The sequence below is a fragment of the Coloeus monedula genome, assembly GCF_965178545.1.
Source record: "Coloeus monedula genome assembly, chromosome: Z".
NCBI classification, from domain to species: Eukaryota; Metazoa; Chordata; class Aves; order Passeriformes; family Corvidae; genus Coloeus; species Coloeus monedula.
Window position 1 is genome coordinate 9,451,877 of NC_138822.1, and position 18,688 is coordinate 9,470,564.

Consider the following 18,688-nt stretch of genomic DNA (forward strand, 5'->3'; position numbering starts at 1 on the left):
GCTTTAAGAGTATTAACAATTAGAGGCTCTAACTACCAACAGAAAAGAGTTTGAGTACTACAGGTCCTTCTTTCAAAAATCAGCACCTAACTGCCAGTTACGTCTGTTTACTCATTAAGACTGCTGCAGTATTCCAGCCAAGCATCAGCTTCAAAATGCCAACAAGAAACAAGGTACTACAACACCTCTGAAAGCTAAGTTTCCTCAAACTTTAACTACTCTCTTCCATAAAAGCATTTTAATGTAAAATAGAGACCAAGGGAGTAGTTCTACAAGATGGAATATATTGATCTAAACAGCTTCCCACCACTTTGGTGGAAGGAGAGGTTCCCATTGCCCTTGGTCCAGTATTCCAACCTGCGCACAAACTGTTTATCTTGCACCAACTCAGTGCCCAAGAGTTTTCCTATGAGTATAATCAATTCTCCAGCCTGCCAGCATCCTATGCTGAGTTAGAATATTCAGCTGAAAGAAAGGTTGAGAAGTGGCAGGATCCACTGCAAAAGAAAGGGGTAAGGATAAGCCATCACGCTGGCTTGCACTGGCTGCAAAAATACTGCTCAGAGTACTGGCTTGTATGGAGTCTGCGCTTAAAGGAGCAATTAGGTTCTCTTCATCCTTGTTAACCATGTGTTCCTGATGCTTCTCTAGTGTGGGAAAGTCATTCACAACAGAAGGCTGTGACTAGGCTAGGGTGCTTAAAAAGCTTTTCAGCCAAATCTAGCTGCTCATGAAGGAGCACAGGTGTTTGTGTGGGATGGAAGAGAAAATGAGCGTGTTCGTTCCTCTCCCGCAACAGTAGAGACTTATTTTTAACCATGAAACTGCATTTTAACAGTATATTTAAATACAACATCTAACTGTGGCAAACACCAGAATAATTTTTAAATTAAGAGAACTAAAAAATATAAACTCTGTATTTTACAGAAATGTCAATTAAATGGTTACTAGATGTCATGCATATCACACTGTATTTGCACGAATACTAGAATGTAATTAACAAGCAATATTGATATTAATTTTCACTTATTAGCAGTAAATTGAGTATACTAGCACTCAGGTATTGTATGTACCTAAAGAGTATATTTTGATTTTAAAATGCATATCATACTAATTAAACAAAAGCTGTATGTGCAGATGTGGTAGAAAGTATTAAGGATGGTCTTTTACTACACTGCACCTTCCTTTTATCTACGGGAGGGCAGGAAGAAAAACCACTTCTGATGTAAATGTTTCCATAACTTCCTGAGATGGAAGCTTTAATTTGGTTTTTAACTGAGCATTTATTCAACAGAAGAAATCTCTGCATGTTTCCAAAAGACTGTGAAAAAACCATGGTGTATTACCATGTCCAACATGTATTCTTACAATTTCATATTTAGTTTTATACACACTAAGAATAAAACACCTCAGACATTTTAAGAAAATATTTTCCAACATCTTCCATTTTTAGCACACACACAAAGAAACACAGTTCAGATGGCTGCAGTGACCTGTGTAGCAACTCTCTGTGCAACTGACCTGTATCTGTAAAACTGAAGCTGTAGCTCACTGAAGCATACAATGAACTGCTGTTCTAGGATGGTGGACTAAACTAGCTTGAAGAAGAGAAAAATGACACCAAAATTACAATCTTCATCCATGACATGTGCCTGTACTTAAAACTGACACATCATTCAATCACTATATCCTACAACAGCTCCCTAGATTTTGCTGTTACACTGACAACCATTAAGATGCTACAGCAGCCAAAACACAAAGGAACTCTTTTAAACTCCAAGCTCATCATCTATGCAACTGTTCTACTTGGTTTAATAACAGATCAGCAATGCTTTGGGCTTCTTGCAATACAGGGAACCATCATAATTTCAAATGTGTAACTGTCTTCATATCTTCAACCTGATACAAGGAGTATTTTTAAATTAAAATACTTTTAACTATCTTTGTGTTTAAAAAAACAAAACTAAATAATTAACATTAAATAAAGACACTGTAGAATAATTGGCCTGCCACAGGCTTGCTAAGTCTAGAGCCCTGACTACAAAACTTAGTTTCTTACAGAAGAACTTAGAATCTTACACGAGATTTTGATTATACTTTTTGTTGTTATTTGAATGCCCCACTGAAACACTACTCCAATTTTTAACATTTTATCAGTACTAAGTTATATACCTACCCATACAATTACAACACATTTACTAACTATAGTGTACCCCTTGGAAGGGTGTAGTATAAGAAAACTGCTAGGAATGCCACTGTTTTTGCAGGTGGCTGACCAAGGTTTTTCTCAAGTACAGGAATACTAAAACGATGCCTTTCATTATCTCCTTATTTAGCCAGCTTATAACTGATAAGCCTTCTCAGTCATTGACTGAAAGCAAAAAGAAAACCAAATGCAAAAACATTCTAGAAGACTGCAAAGATAAACTGACACCATGTCAGTTGTGCAAGTTGAAGTACAAAATGCATATGTTTGGGACATTCTGGATTAATGAAAAAGACGACATTTATTTCTTCAATGTTTCCACAACTCTGCTCATACAGAATCCACAAAGAAATTACAAAATTCCAGTTCAATCTCTTTCTTCCCCACATAAAGGTAAAAGTTATATTTTTAAAATACTTCGTAACATGGAGCATTTAATATGGTGACACAGATCACAGTAAAAGGGTTTGCAAGGCCTTGAGTACTGAAAAAGTCCACACAAGAGGGTAGTATGCCCTAGACAATGTCTTACAAAATCCTTATTGAATCTTTCTACGGAGGCTAGAGAGTCCTACCACGCCCCTAATTCCTCTCTGTATAAAGTTTTCCACTAGTTACTTGGCTATTCCCTATTCAAGTCCAGCTGAGAAACAGTAGAAGAGCAGCCAAATCCTGCTTATAAAGCTACCTTGACATCCTTCCTTGTCCTCACTTCATATATGGACACTTGACAAGCCCTTCTTTAAGCAGGGATGTGAGTTCATACTGCCCTCATGCCACCACTACCATTTCAGTTTTCACGGCACAACTGTGTGGGGTAAGACAGCTGCTTAACCTCAGCAAGCTGCTTGCACTAGTTCTCTGTGAGGCCACACAGTGAAAGTGAACAGGCAGGCAGGACAAGTAACCATGCTGCCTAACCCTTCCCTGATAAACACTGCTCCAAGCACAAAGCTACCTCACAGAGAGCAGCATCTGCCTTCTGAGTGTCAGAAGGACTGTACCAATTACCTGGTGAATATTACTTCTTTCAGATCTGTGGTAAATGATGTAAATGGAGTTGTTCAAAACAAGGACAGCTACCAAATCAAGGCTGCAACACCCTCCTCTATTCCTGCACTCACTCCATCATTCCAAATGCATTAATCATCTCCTAAAATCTTAAGACTGCTTTTTTAACACCATAAGACTTTCCACCTCTCCTACTTCAAGGCAGCATTTTTGCATTTTTTGGTGATTATTAATTGGTGACAGGTAAGGTAAGAGCAATAGAACAGCTACAGCTAGATTAAGTTTATTCTTTCCTTGAATTACTGAGTGGGAACCTGAAACCAGTTGCTTAGAAAGCTTAGTTTGATTTTGGACATTTCTTTAGAAACCGGTAACACTTACAGTGCCGAGTAAACAGTCCAGTAAGAGACCTCTACAAAGTGTGGCACCCAATGACAAGTTAATGAAACAAAGTATTCTTCTGTACCTACCACAGTCAATTTCCCTGACTAAATAAGGCATATTACACAACTGACTACAGCAACAGGCACATGTCTTGAAACTCCTTCAGCTGTTCTATGATTTTTAAAATGCTGATAATAATTTATGCTAATGATTCTGCAATTCCAGTATAAAACCCACTGCATTTATAGCAAAAACATAAAACAAACATCTGAAAGTCAGCAACTCTAATTTTCTAAAATCTTTGTGAGTCACATATAGTTGGAAACAGAAGGGTAAGTCTAATACTGCAAAATCCTTCTTTAGAACATGTCCACATTATAAAACTATGACAGGCATCTATTTAGCATTACTTCTGGAATCAATTAATCCTATAAACAATCTTCTGATTTTTAAAAAAGTTGTAAGTAACACCCTTATCACCCTCCCCTCAGCTTTCAACTGCAGTATTTTCTTCCTCTCCAATTTTCTAGAGGTCATGAATTCTTCAGTACAGTTCAATTAATTAGAAATGGGATAGTCCCAGAGAAACTTATATTTGTATTGATGGTTTTCCTAGAATTTAGCTAGTCATCTTTCTATGCTATTATTTTTAAGACAACAATACGGAAGAATATGATCATAGGTTTTATTATGAAACAGCTAGCTAAAATAAAAAAAGTATGGGCAATTTTAAGGGAAATCAATTCTTTCAAAAAGTACCTCTCTCCATGCATGTAAATTAAAACTGTACATTTTTCTACAAGATTCTACATGGCAAACCAAATTAATTACTGTACCCAAAAGGGCAAACTTCAAAACATGACAATTTCATGCTATAGCAGTGATAAACCATTGCTGTATTTAAACTAACTGTTCTAATGTATACTTTATTAATTTTTATAGAATCTGACTCTGACAAAAGCTAGGGGTTATGAAAAGAGTGAAAATTTCCCTTATCTTCTACTTCTACAGCAATGTCTCTAGATAATTGCTATATTCATTTACTCTTTCTTCCTCTTTCACGTTTGCAAAAGAGAGGCAGCTCCTACTTCCAAAATGGGGATTTAATGTGAAGTACAATGCTGTTGGCGCCAAAGTAGCAAGATTTCAAAGAAAGTGGAGACAAACTACGGGAAATTTCAAAACCATATATTTATATTAAAAATAAACTGACCTTATATAGATAAAACCTACCCTCTCAGTAAGTTGGAGAAGAAGGAAATCATGGCATCATGGGCAATGATCACAAATAAGCAAACCTCATTTCCTCTGCCATAAAGATCCCCCCCCAACACAGGCTCAAGCTGCTGATGGTCAGTCACCCTAGAAGCACTGTCTTAGCACTGATAGCTGCTCTTCTGTAGGCTTGAATGCTCAGTGGCTCTGCCAGCAACACAGCTTGCTCCACTGCCTCTGCTGTCAACTACTGAAGCTCCCTCCTGTACTGGCAACAAGGTACTGTATACACTTTCAAAGCCTCATGTAACAGTAATTAACAGGTTAAGAGAGGAACATTATGTACTTTACATTTATGCTAGATACAGGGCAAGAACATAAGGAAATAACATTTTCCTCTTGAAGATGCAAAATACGCAAAAGCAACCTTGAGCATGTGATCGTCAAGAGCTACAAAACTAAGAGTGACAAGTTTAGTTTTTTAATGAATATAAAATATGCAGTTTAATTCCTAAAGTCAGAAATACCTTCACTTAGTATGAAGGCTTTAAAGTCATCCAAAAGGACAACAAGCCATGTACCAGTTTGAGTATTCTAGAGACCCAGCAGGCATCACAACACAAAGGCAGAGCTTTCTTTGAAACCGCCATCAAAGATGACTGCTTTTCTTTGTGATATCATTGCTCATTTACAATTTCCAATAATACTGTTTTCCAACAGTATAAATACAAACTTACCTAAAAACAAAGATTGGTGTCTGTGCTTCCTAGCAAGTTTAACCTTTAAATATATGAAGATTAAGATTCCCTCATGAGTTAACACAGGTTTTTTGTTAAGAAAATTTACTAAAGTTACTGCAATACATTCCTTTCACATACATATCTTTCTCAAATTATCAATAGAACACTCAACACAATTTTTACTAAAAATCTTCATTCTAATTCTTAATAAGCAATTGAATATGGGACATATCTGTAAATAAACACTATACAGAATGAAGTCCTGTACAGATGAGTACACTTGGCTTTATATTTAAAGGTTTTATACTTGAAGTCACAAATGTATCTATACAATGCCACACTATGTAGGGTTTTGCATCATTTCATACTTTGCTATGCACAAGTCATGCTCTAAACATCCAGGATCCCAAATAAATCACCAGTAAGGATCCCAATAAATCACCTCTTGAATTTGTTCAGAAGAAAATTTACATAGCCTTATAAAGTACCATAACTGGATAATCTGGTTTATAATTTATTATTAAAGATTAAAATTGAAAAAGAAGTACAGCAGAAAGAAACAGGACAAAAACACAACACTAATGCCAAACAATACGGTAACAGCAAAACCCAGGAAAGGATATAACAAAAGAAGTAGTGTGTGTGAAAGGCTATAAAAAGATTCTTCCTTTTAAATCAACTGCTAAAAGATCTGTAACAACACTGTATTAAAAAAAATTTGAAATATGTTAGCAAATTACACAAAGGTAATGGTAAACAGCCTAAAGGAAGAAAAAAAACCCACTGTGATAAAAATTAAAATGTGATGAACTGTGGATTATTTTCTTTCCTCTTGCAAAGGAAATCATTTAACTTACACAGCATGAAGAAAGAGAAAGAAAACAAGTAGCTGGATCACAACAGCAATCAAAATTTCTGCAAAATTGCTATCTGAAGCATCCCTTTTATCATTCATTTTTAACTCTAGTTCCTTCTAAAAACAGAAAAATTCATAAACAGGATTCCAGGATACAGTGTTTATCAGCAGCTACACCTTGCAGCATAAAAGACATCTACTTTTGTTAGTCTGATTCCTATTGTTTCGCAGAACTAAATATACACAGCTTAGTTTAAGAAAGTAATATTGAGGGGGAGGAAACTCACTACCTACCTATCCAAAAACCATAGCAGATTCTTAGGAAGCTACCAAAAAGATTTGACTCTCAACTGATTGATCATTTAGCTTAAAAGCATGAAACCACTTTATCTAACTTACAAATTTTCAGAGCCTTACAAACAGTTTTAAAAAAAAATTTCCAGTCTGAACTTAACTGTGACACTCTAAAGACACATGTTCTTGACTATGGTTTTTGACGATTGAATTTTCAGCTTCAGAATTAAATATTTCCTGCACAAGAGAAGAATGTTTATATGTTTTAAAAGGAAAATTTATATGCACAATCAATCATTTAAATCTAGGACTAAAAGCTCTAAGAATTGCACGCTTAAAGTCAAAGAGATTGGAAAGTAATAAAAGTCTGTTTGATGATGTGTATCACATAAATTAAGTATGACTTGAATAAGCCCTTGTTCTAGCAGGTGAAAGATTTGCCTTAAGATCAACAATAGATTCAACATTTCTACTCACAAGTTGAATTTTTAATTACTCCTTAATGCTTTGTAGGAGAGTAGTGTTGTACGCAAGGAAAACGTCACACCTATGAACCCCACAGTTCTTGTCCTTTCTGTCTCGTGTATTTGGTTTCCTCTTTGCTTCCTTAGCAAAGTTTCTGATCAGTTTCTCACTCTGAGAAACTCTCTCATGCAGTGGTCTGTGTTCCTCGGGCCCACCTCCACTTCATCTTTTGGAACAACTAGTAATAAACTAGCTCCTGTAAGGATCATCCTTTAGATGGAAGCTTCTGTATTAATACACTAGTCTCATAAATGAGGGAAAAGTCATAATCTCAGCCTGTTGGGAGACTCAAGAGATAGCACAGCATCAATAAACCCCTATTTTTGTTTACATTCTCCCCCATATCCAGAAAACCCGCATCTTTCGTTAAAATGAATGCTTCATCTTTTCAGTATACACGGACAAGTTCTTCTTGCTTATTCCTTCACCTAAATATTACACCAGTCACACAATACTAACTTTTCCCTTCAGTTTTACTTCACAGTAATATATCCCCTAACAATCTTCATTTCTTCCACCTCTCAATGGAACACACAAGTTAGTTGGTAAAAAAATTATTTTTCCCTGATTAAAGTATACTGTGAAGTGATTTAACAGTAAAACATACAACCAGCTACGCAAGAAACATGGTTCTGAGAAGAAAACCTATGAAGCAAATACAACTCCTGAATTTTATCAATTATTTAAATCCATGCACCCTATTAACACTCTGTGTTCTATAAACTACGGGTTATTAAACAGTTACCACCTTTGGAAAGTCTACAGTTTTAAATTTGACCATTTATTTGAAAATTAAACGACTAACACTTCTCAGTCTAGGACAGTTCAAATCTAGTCTTTGGATTGCATGCTTTGAGGACTCTGGATCCTGCTGAGACTCTGCTTCTTTTTGTGTATGTGTCTGTGTGTTCTGAGTTGGTCTCCTTGTATTTTAAGGTACACACTGAAACGGCAACCAGTACCACGAAAAACATATCTTCCAAGAGAACATAACATAATTCACAACACATTAGGCTACACTTGTTACACACAGGTACTAAAAATACCAATTTTGTACACAAAATAGATGAACCCTATGTTTGTCTTAAGTAAAGTTCACAAAACCAAAAAATTCCTAATGAATTATAATGTTGTTACTTAAGGATTTTACACCAAAAACTGCATTTATTGCCCAATCCTCAGCCCTACAGAGAGCAACCACTATACAGCAAAAACAAGCTACATAGAGCAGAGACTACAGAGAAACAATACAGACAGGGTAACCTTTGCATAGAAGTCCCATTACTGTACATACATATAAATATACACACATACAGTTGAAACCTACTTCATGAGATGGCAACAGAAAAATTACCATGAGCAAAGTGATTTCCCTACAGACAGTATGTTATGGAACATTGCAGAAAACATTTACCAATGAAGACTTATTTTCAAGTTACTTTCATATTTTTAATGCACTTAATTTTACTTCCATACATTTGTTTTCTATTTTAGAAAACCATTGTACATTTACAAGCAGGGTTGTACACAGTAGAAGAAAATTATATAGAAAGAGAATCTTCTATGACAGAATTTCAAACCAATGACAATTAAGACAACTCAGTTTTTCTACGAGGTTTTATTACACAGAAAAAAAGTTTCTAGCACTGACAGAAATCAAATGAAAAATGAGCAAATCACCTACTTTTGAGTTCAAGAAGTTTCCTCCACAGAAACTAAGTTTTGCACTACAGCTTTCACCATATCTAAGGTCATATACTGTGTACTGAATAACTCCACAGTAATTACTTCAACACTGACTGTGTTTTGGGAAAGGACAGCTAACTGAGATGATGGGAAAGGAATAGACATGAAGCTAGAGTAGTTTTCCTGGTAACATAAGATCAGAACAACCAACCTGCCTGTACCCATGGAGCAAGAAAGACAAATTAGAGACTATAAAATAGAAACACGTGAACTGACAAATCAAGAGAGTGAGAAAATGAATGCTGTATCTTGCATAATAAAATGAGGAAGTGAACCAGCAAAAAACCTACAGAAATGGAAAAGAAACCCATACAGAAGCAAAACTGTAATTAAGCTGAACACAGTCAGGAAGACAAAGAAGGCCTAAAAAAGCCAATAGGGATTACATGTAATCTATTAATTAAACTAAGTCACCTCTTAATGTTACAACAAAATACTTGGATGCTATATTCTTTTCCTTTTCAGTAGTCTTTGGGATCACTGTACCACCATGCATTTATGCTAACTGTCCAACAGTATTGTTAGTGTTTTTAGTACTAGAAAACACTATGGTTGAAAGCCTGAAGACATAAAGAATCATAGAATCATCTAGGTTGGAAAAGACATTTAAGACAGGAGAGTGTGTATCTCAGTGTTGAAGCATAATTTACACATTCAAATGCAGCCCATGAAGTATGTGCAAAAATGTGCTTTGAATTCTCGCTTCAAAAATATTTATTGTCTTTTCCAAAGTATTGCAGTCTAGGAACCACCTAGTAAGCTGGAATCAAAAGCTGGAGCAATATTCTAAAATTTTGTCACATCCTTCTCATGTGTCACTTCAGCTGTAGCTACCATGCAACCTATAGACAAGGAAAGGGTTACCATTCCCTGATTTTGCTATATGGTCTGGTCCCACCCAAAGCAGACGTGATAAGATTTGATTTCTGCCTATATGTGAACTGGTTTTGGTTCAGCCTTATTCCCATCATTAATGCAATCCATCTTCCAAGAAAATAGTAATGTCTCACTTAAATGGTAAGATCCTAATAGAGAGCACTGAGCTCACCATACACCTGTGCACTCGTGTGAAGTATGCACACTTCCACAGAGTGTACATATGCAAACACAAATCTGGTTCCTTTGCTTCTGCTATTCAGTGTCAGAAAGAATGATCTATCTTCTCATTGACTTTAAATACCATTGCAATACACCATGTCTTTTGAGGAGTAAGAATGGTAACAAGTTAAATTACTAGCAGTTCAGTGTGATTAAGGAAGTTAATTGCAAAGATAATGGTTGGTTTATTGAATTATATGAGCATTCATTCCATAGGCTTTCACAAGAAATTTAGGGTGAGGTTTCCTGGTCAGTTTAAGCTGATCTATGGCTGCAGTGAGCAAAGGCAGTCATGTCATTCCTCACCCTTGTGTTTTCATGACTCTCAGTGCAGTGACTAACAACTGCAAAGCAGCATGGTACCAGAATAATTTAATTTACCATGCAGTTCACATATGACAGTTGCTACACTATGAGGGAGGTGCAGAAATGCGCTGTTGAGGATGGTGCTCCTCTTTTGGCAGCACACCTGAGCTTGAACAACTTCAGCCAAGCGGGAAACAGCAAGAGCAGGGAAGAGTGGTATCAACAGGAGTAGACAAAATACTTTTTCACCTACCCACTCTGCAAAGCAGTGCCAAAAATGCTGCCTCTAACTCCAATGTAAAACTCACGTCCACAGACCTGAAGAAATAGGCACACTTTTCACATGCTGAAATGAGAAAAGAAGAAGGAAAAAAAAGCCTCTTAAATATAGCCTTTCATAAAAAATATGCAGCACAAAATGAAACTAAAAGTACAAAATATATACAGTGGTCAAAAGCAGGAAAACCAAAAGCAAGAGTGCAATTACATGCAACAGTTAACGAGTGCAAAAGAATTAAGAAGTGTACCTTGAAAAAGCAACTGTAGGCATAATTTTATGACATAACTAACTCCCATCCTCATGTTTTGACACAACATTATGTTTAATCAGGATATCCTTTAAAAGAAAGTTGATGAATACACACTTGTGCTTATCACTTAACACAGGATTAGGTCAGCAGAACACCTGATAAATACTCCCTGGTACAACCCAAATCAACTGCTTATCTCCCCAGATGGGGTACACAAAGCAGATTAATTTTCTTGACTACAGACCAAATCAAATGAACGACAATTAGTCAACTCCTAGGGAAACTAGGAGATTTATTTATATTTTTCTATTTTCATGTTTCTGCTTATATCAGACAGTAGTAATAAACAAGTTGCGAGTGAACAGTGAGCTCATAAGGAGGGATAACTTCATTCATACTAGGCTATACTGTTTCCCACAACCACGTAGCTCAAAGTGGGTTAAAAACAGGTATTTATGAAGTAACTACAGAAAAAAGCAAATTATGTAACTCTATATAGAAAATAAATCAAAAAAAGGCTCATGAGCCAGAAACACATGGATAATTATATGGAAGTGGTTGATGACTCTTTAAAAGCATCATCTTCCAGAATTCCAAAGTGTTGTTAAACCTGAAGACTTCTGGTACCGGAATGACTGAATCTAACTTGAAAATATAAATACAGCTGCTGTGTTTAGTGTTGTTCCTGATCTTCCCCACTTACTAACCCACAAGGAGGCCACTAACCTCAATTATAAAACCCCACAGGTCTAGGTACATATCTGGCCTGCTTTTGATAGTCAACAAAAATTACAGTTCACATCATTCTGGTTCGTTTGAATTTTATCAGTTTAACTTGAGACACATTTTCCTCTTAAGGCAATAAGCTTAAATAAAGACCCAATTTCTTTAACATAAAACTGAAATTCTCAGTTTTCTACAGAAATTTTCTGATCCAAATAAAATGATTTCTCTGTGTTCACTTTCATGTATTCTTACCCCTAAATATAAGGTTTGGATCTAAATTAGCCTCAGCATTCCACAGAAACAAATTAATGGCTGTATTTCATTTTGGCATTAATGCAGCAAGGAAGTGCAATTTTTCTTCTTTTACTTTTTTCTTTCTAATTTTTTGATTAAGTACCCTTGAGAATAAGCCACAAGACAGCTTTTGAAAGATTTTGTTTTACTTTAGGTTTACTAAAGCAGTTTTAACCAACAGCTATTGTAACACCTTGCATTTTCAACTAACAGTTTGGAGATCACCCAATGAAATTCAATTCTCCAAAGGTATTTAGCATCTTCTGACAAAAAAAACCCCACCCCAAAATCACCCCAAAGCCCCAGGTCTTCCTGAAGCATCACAGGCAGCACTTTGCATCTCAGAACATACTCAAACTTGCAGTTATCACCAACCACCTGTACTTCACTGAAACACATAAAAGGCTCTTCAGAAAATTTCCTCAAAAACACTCAGTTGCTTCACCTTTAATATGTCTACAGTCTTTGTTTTACTCTTGGAAAAGGAAGTGCATTAGGGAGGTTCTACTTTGAGATGTTACATTTGTACAGTTCAAGAACTACACATACTTTACTTGCATCATTTCTACCCAAACCAGAAAGAATGTCAACATGAAGCTATCTTTTCTAGTATTTCAGGGCAGTACATCAACTGATAGATTACTCTTTTTCCCTCCTTTCTCAACTGAAACAATAAAACCTTTATGAATTTTTTTTTTTTTTTTTTTTTTAATACTTGGGAGAAGAGACTCATCATATTAGTTGTATGGCAGCATAGGAACCATACGCCCACATTAGACAGCAATTCCACAACCTAAGAATAAAAACAACTGTATTCTCAAATAGAACAAAGAAAAAACAAAATTACATGTTCCTCCATAAGAACATTTGACAGATTAATAAAAACAAATTCTCACTCCACTGAGAACCTTCTGAATTTTCTCTCGAAAGCTTGCAGAATGCAGTTTTAAAGCAAATGTGAAAAATACTAATCATAGCAAAATTACGCAGTAAATTTTTAAAATTAAATTCTTCAAAAAGATAATTCTTAATACTATTTGCTGTTCGATTAATCAGCATTTATACACAACTGTTCTTGTCAACATGTCTCCCTATAAAGGCTCCTACTATAACAGTATTAAAAGATTCCAGAAAATTTTTTGAATCACAAGGAAAAAAAGAAGCCGCCTTAACTTCTGTATCAGAATACCTAGATTTTCAGAACAGCAAACATTTTACAAGACACTAAGATACAGAATGAAAGTTTAAGTTAATGTAACATCTACATCTTTGCATGAAGTAAGAAGTGCTGACTTCAGTGAACATTTCCATTTTCACCTCTGCATACTGTTATGATGAAAAAAAATAAACATTAGGCATGGTTAGTTTCCTGGGATGGTTGAATTTGCCACCATGACCAAGCTTCCCGGACTTCGGATTTTGAAATATCAATAGGTAAAAGGAAAATATCAGCAATCACATTTTCACTTAGAAAGTAGTGAACAAAGTTGGCAGTACACATAATGAACTTGGGTTTATTACTTCGTTTCAAGTTGAGAAACTTTATCAAGACATATGACAGATAGTCAGCTACTATCACACTATCCCAGCAAGGGGAGCACAATACTTCAGACTTGCTAAAAATATTTTTATCTTCTGAGGACGACATGCTGTAGAAACTTCATACTTGTAACAATCTACTGCATAGTCAAGGCTTTTAGTACGGTCTATAAAAATGCATTACATGAATAACCATTCTGATTATTGATTAACCCTGCAGAATAGATGTCAATCAGTTCGCTTCCACATATGCACTTCCACCAGGCACCAGCGACAAGGCAAACAGCAGCGGCTCCACGTTTTCTCTGCTACAGACAAGCACCCCCCAAACTTGGGGTACTAAACTTCAGCCACCACACAAAACCGCAAATACCCAAAAACTCATCGCGACCCACCGCTAAGAAACCCGGGCGCCGAAGGATTTTCTGCCACCTTAACAGGGGTAACTCCGAAATAAAGTTTAAAAACCGGGCAAGCGCAGGCCCCGAGCGACGGCCGCCACCTCCGCCCCGCGGAGGGACGGGAGCGCGCCCAGCCCAGCGGAGCGGCGCTTCCCGGCGCATCCCGGCCCGCAGCCGGGCGCGGGGCCACGGCCCCGCGGGGCGGGAAACCACGGCCGTGGGGAAAACGCGACTCCGACCGCGCTGGAGAAAAAGAGAGAGGAAGAGAAAGGAAGCGAGACCCGCACGCCCTGAGTACCACAAAGTTCCCCGCGGCAGCGCCCGGCCCCTCAGCTCCAGGTCGGCGACGGCCGCCGGCTTCCTCCTTCCACAAGTACCTGGCGGAGCAGCCCTCGGGAATATCCCCACCCCAAGCCCGGCCCCTCCGAAACCCAGCCCCTCTCCAACACCCACCTTTCCCCTCGCTCCGCTCCCTCCGACGGGGGCGGAGGGGACCTCCCCCAGCCCCTCTCTCTCCACCCCCGCTGCTCAGAGGAAGAAGGAGCCGGGATGTGCCGGTCACCGCCCCGCCCCGCTCCAGGCGGCACCAGGTGAAACCCTCGGGGGGCTGGCGGGCGCTCTCCGCGGGCAGCAGCCGCCGCCCGCCCCTCAGCGCGGCCCCGGCGCGGCGGGGGAGCGGGACCCCCGTGCACGGCCCGGCGGGGCGGGCGGGGCCGCCCCGGAGCGGAGCGCGGCGCAGGCGCACCGAGGGCCCGCGCCCCCGCCGCCTCTCCCTCCGCGGCGCCTGCGCAGTGCGGCCGTGCCGCCGCTGTGCGGCGGTGCCGAGCTGTGGCCTGGGTTCGGCTGCTCGCCGCGGTGCACGGGAACACCGCACCCATCACTCGGCATCACTTGGGTTGGAAAAGACTCCGAGGTCATTGAGTCCAACCTGCGACCCAACATGACCATGTCAACTAGACCATGGCACTACGTCCACTCCTTCACTAAACACCTCCCGCGACCGTGACTATACTACCGCCCTGGGCAGTCCATTCCAAAGTTTAATAACCTCTTCTGTGAAAAAATTCCCCGTAGTGTCCTCTCCTGGCACAGCTCGAGGCCATTTCCTCGTGTCCTGTCGCTGGTTGCCTGGAAGAAGAGACCGACCCCGACCTGGCTACACCCTCCTTTCAGGGAGCTGTAGAGAGCAGTACGGTCTCCCCTGAGCCTCCTTTTCTCCAGGCTAGACAACCCCAGCTCCCTCAGAGGCTCCTCATCAGACTTGTGCTTCAGACCCTTCCCCAGTTCCATTTTCCTTCTCTGGCTTCCCTCCGGAACCTCCGCGTCTTTCCAGCTCAGAACTAAAAGCAGGACTTGAGGCATGACCTCACCAGTGCCCAGTACAGGGGGATGGTCACTGCCCTGGTCCTCTTGGCCACACTGTTGCTGGTACAAGTCAAGACGAAAGACACTGTCCTTTTTGGCCACCTGGGCACACTGCTGCCTCATGTTCATAATCTATCGACCGGCACGCCCAGGTCCTTTCCTGCCGCGCAGCTTCCTGTCCACTCCTCCCCCAGCCCGTAGCGCTGCAAGGTTCAGGGGGGCAGCCACAGGTCAGGGCAGCTGCCACAGTTCGGGGGCCCCGCCATCCCTCGAGGTCCCCAGTGTCCTGCCCTTTGGGTTCCGCAGACAACCTGGGACAGCCAGGACAGAGGGAGAAAGACGGCCGCTTACCCGGGGCCACCAGGCAGGAGTCAGGTGCCGGCCCCGAGCTGGATGCTGGCCATGTGTCTCTCTCTCCGTGTGGCGCAGCCTCAGCGGTGGCTGTTGCGCTCTCCGTGTCAAAGCTAGACATGTGGGTTTGTAAATTCGCTGAGCCATATGTTAAGGAAACTTCGTTACATGGGCCACTCTGGCAGTCACTCCTGCACCACCTGAGCTGGGACCGAGGCCCCTTCACACCCCCACACTCACACAGTCACACCAGGTTTCCTCACCATCTCGACCCCAGGCTTCCCACAGCAGGGTTTCAGACGTCCGCATCCTCTGGGGTGCAATAACTAAATAACAAAAGAACAGCTCGAGCTGGTGCCTCTGAAATCCATAGGTGGGACAGTGGGCAGATGCCTGGTCCCCTGACTGGAGGGTAGAGCGGCAAGCTCCTGAGTGATGCTGGGCAAGGACTCGTGGCTGTGCATGGGTCAGGTGAGCTGCGTCTGCATCCTGCACCCTAGGAGTGGGCGCCCAAGGGCAGGAGGTGCCCTGGAGGTACCAGGTAGAGACATCCGCTTTTCACGTATCTGCAAGGAATTGTGTTGCTCTGGGTATGTCCTGTGTAGGGTGGACTTTGAGGACTTCCCTGAGCTAACTCCTTTTCTGGGCTATGTCGTTGAAGAAATGTGCAGCCTCAATCAAATGGATGACAGTCACATGACAATTCTTGAATGTCCTGTGAGTCTGATAGACTTCACTCCTAAGAATATAGGAATATCTACAAGTTTGCTTTTCCCCCACAAACTACAGGAACAAGACAAATCATCATGATCAAAGAAGTACTTTGGGGAGTAATAGTTTGAAAAAAACCCTGAATTTTAGTCATAACACAAGGCTCAAAAATAAATTTTAGACATAACAGCAGACTCAGAAAAGATTATATTTGAATCAGTTATTATGAGAAAAGGAGGTGAGAATATATATGTATCTCTTTTAGATATTCTAATATGAGAACATACACATATGAGAATATGCTGATATATTCATTATTTCTAATGTATTGGAATATATTTTTATATGTTAGTAATTAGATTTTTTATACATACATAAATTTAAAAATTAAGGATTTTTGAGTCCTTTGAAAGAACTTTTCTTTAGAGGTCAGATTGTGAAAAATGACATACAGTTTCATCCCTTAGCACACATGTTTCTTGTTACAAGTTAAATATACAATGTAATTTAAAAATACTGTAAGGGTTCTCCTGTAATTGCTCTGTATACTATAAAAATAGAAATAAGTGCATTTTGCCAGTAATCTAGACTTTGCTGCCATTGAAGAATGCTTTTAAATTAACTTTCAACTGCAATTCACAAAGCCAATAGAAATTTTGATAGATAGTTATAATAGAAAAAGAAAATAAATCCTTTGTGATAGGGCCTGTGCGCTGGTTGCTAACACAAGCAGGGAACAACAGAAAGGAAGAAAACTTTGATCATTCCCTTCCTGGGAGGCAAGGAGTGAAGGGGAGAGAGATAAAGATAATGTGAGGGAAAACACTTCTAGGAAGCAAACTTGAGCTTTGGAAGCTATATTTCTACTTTGCCTGTCACACTTTTAGTTGTTTTTTGTTTGTTTGGGGTTTGAAGGTTTTGTTTGTTTGTGGCTTTGTTTGTTTGTTTGTTTTTAATTGGTCCACTTATTTTTAATAATTTAATTTTAATTGTATTAATTTATTTTCTGCTTGCTTCCCTGATTGGTTATGTCTGTTGCTTTTTTTCTCATTAATTTAAACTGTATTCTTCCTGATCTATGTCAAATTCGTGTTTCTTGCAACTTTAGGGAAGTCCGTGGTGTTGTACTGTCCATAAATTAGGCGCGTGTGATTGTGTTGAATGGATGTGTTGTTTCCAGCTGCCTCTTTTATAAGGACATATAAACTGAATGATGGTCTTGTTTACTTTAAAGAGGTATATAGTGTAATTTAATTAAATAGAACTTCGAGGAAGAACAGAGATCTGTATGCACAGATCCAATTATAGCATCAGGGCCTGGGTGCACAATATTTTGTCTGCTCAGCATACAAATACAATTTGACAGATGCAATTAGTCAACCTGATCTATTTTAAACAAACTATGTTTATCTGTTTTTAGCGGCACAGTATTTTACCAAAAATTACTTGTCTTTGCTGTTATTCTATCAAGTTTAAAGAAACTGACACCTACTGTGCTTTTCTCCTTCATACGTTATTGATATTGTTGTTGTCCATATTGCTAACATTTGCTTATACTATGAAAACAAACCAAAAAAAATATACCTGTTTTTCTGTTTTGCAGTTGTGATTATAATTTCATGGGTTGGAGTATTTATGACATAAATTAGTATTTGGCGGCTAAAAGGTGTCTTCTAAGCTGCTCTCTGTTCAATGAGGGCCTATTATCCATTTTATGTAGCTCCTGTTTACTCAGAATAATTCAATTCATTGTTGTTTTTCAGGTAATTCTCCTATGAAAACTCCAGTTCTTTGTATCATATTATGTTTATGTAACCAGATAAATTATGTTTCTCAGAATACTACACAGTACCACTTCTAGTAGGAACTTCTTTGTTTAGTTTCCTGGAAAAAAACCCTAAGAGATTTCTTAGCAGGGTAGTCATTGACTAGGTCATTTAACTTTGATCCAGCCTGACAACAAAAGGCTTTCAAGTGGAGACTGTAGCTCAAGAAATAACAGTCCTGATTAAACCGATTCGCTGCAATTTTACCAGCGCCTCAGCTCTTCTGGTGCAACTGAATTGTAAGGTCATTCCACAAGCTGGATTTAAAATGGTAACTTCCTCCACCTTTTTGGTTAGGATTAGTACAGTAGTGTAGCAGAGCAGACATCTGGAGAGAGCTGCCGTGGATTTCCATGGTCCAACCCCTCTCTGGTTTACCATGCTCCATACAGGCTGGCAGCTCCTGGTAAGCTATGGCTACTCCACTAAACTGCTCCCTGCACTGATAGTCAGAAATACAAGCGGCATCTTTGACTCTACTAATCACTTCTGGAGAGAAACTAAAGTAGATGCTTTCTCTGACCAAACCAGTTCCTTTAAGTGAACCACTCAAAGTCACATTTG

General features: G+C 39.3%; 1 protein-coding gene across 7 annotated transcripts in view; it reads right to left on the reverse strand.

Annotated features, from left to right (window-relative positions):
* PTBP3 (polypyrimidine tract binding protein 3) overlaps window positions 1-14,543 on the reverse strand; it is a 49,264-nt gene extending 34,721 nt beyond the window's left edge. For 6 of the 7 annotated variants that reach the window (XM_082301241.1, XM_082301237.1, XM_082301240.1 and 3 more), the window contains exons 1-2: window positions 14,325-14,352; window positions 10,635-10,727 (exon numbers count right to left, since the gene is read on the reverse strand). The gene's annotated coding sequence lies outside the window, so the exon portion shown is untranslated. Of the gene's footprint in view, window positions 1-10,634; window positions 10,728-14,324 lie in introns of all 7 variants that reach the window. The other variant, XM_082301242.1, reaches the window with a different exon arrangement.
* Between the last annotated feature and the right edge of the window lie 4,145 nt (window positions 14,544-18,688).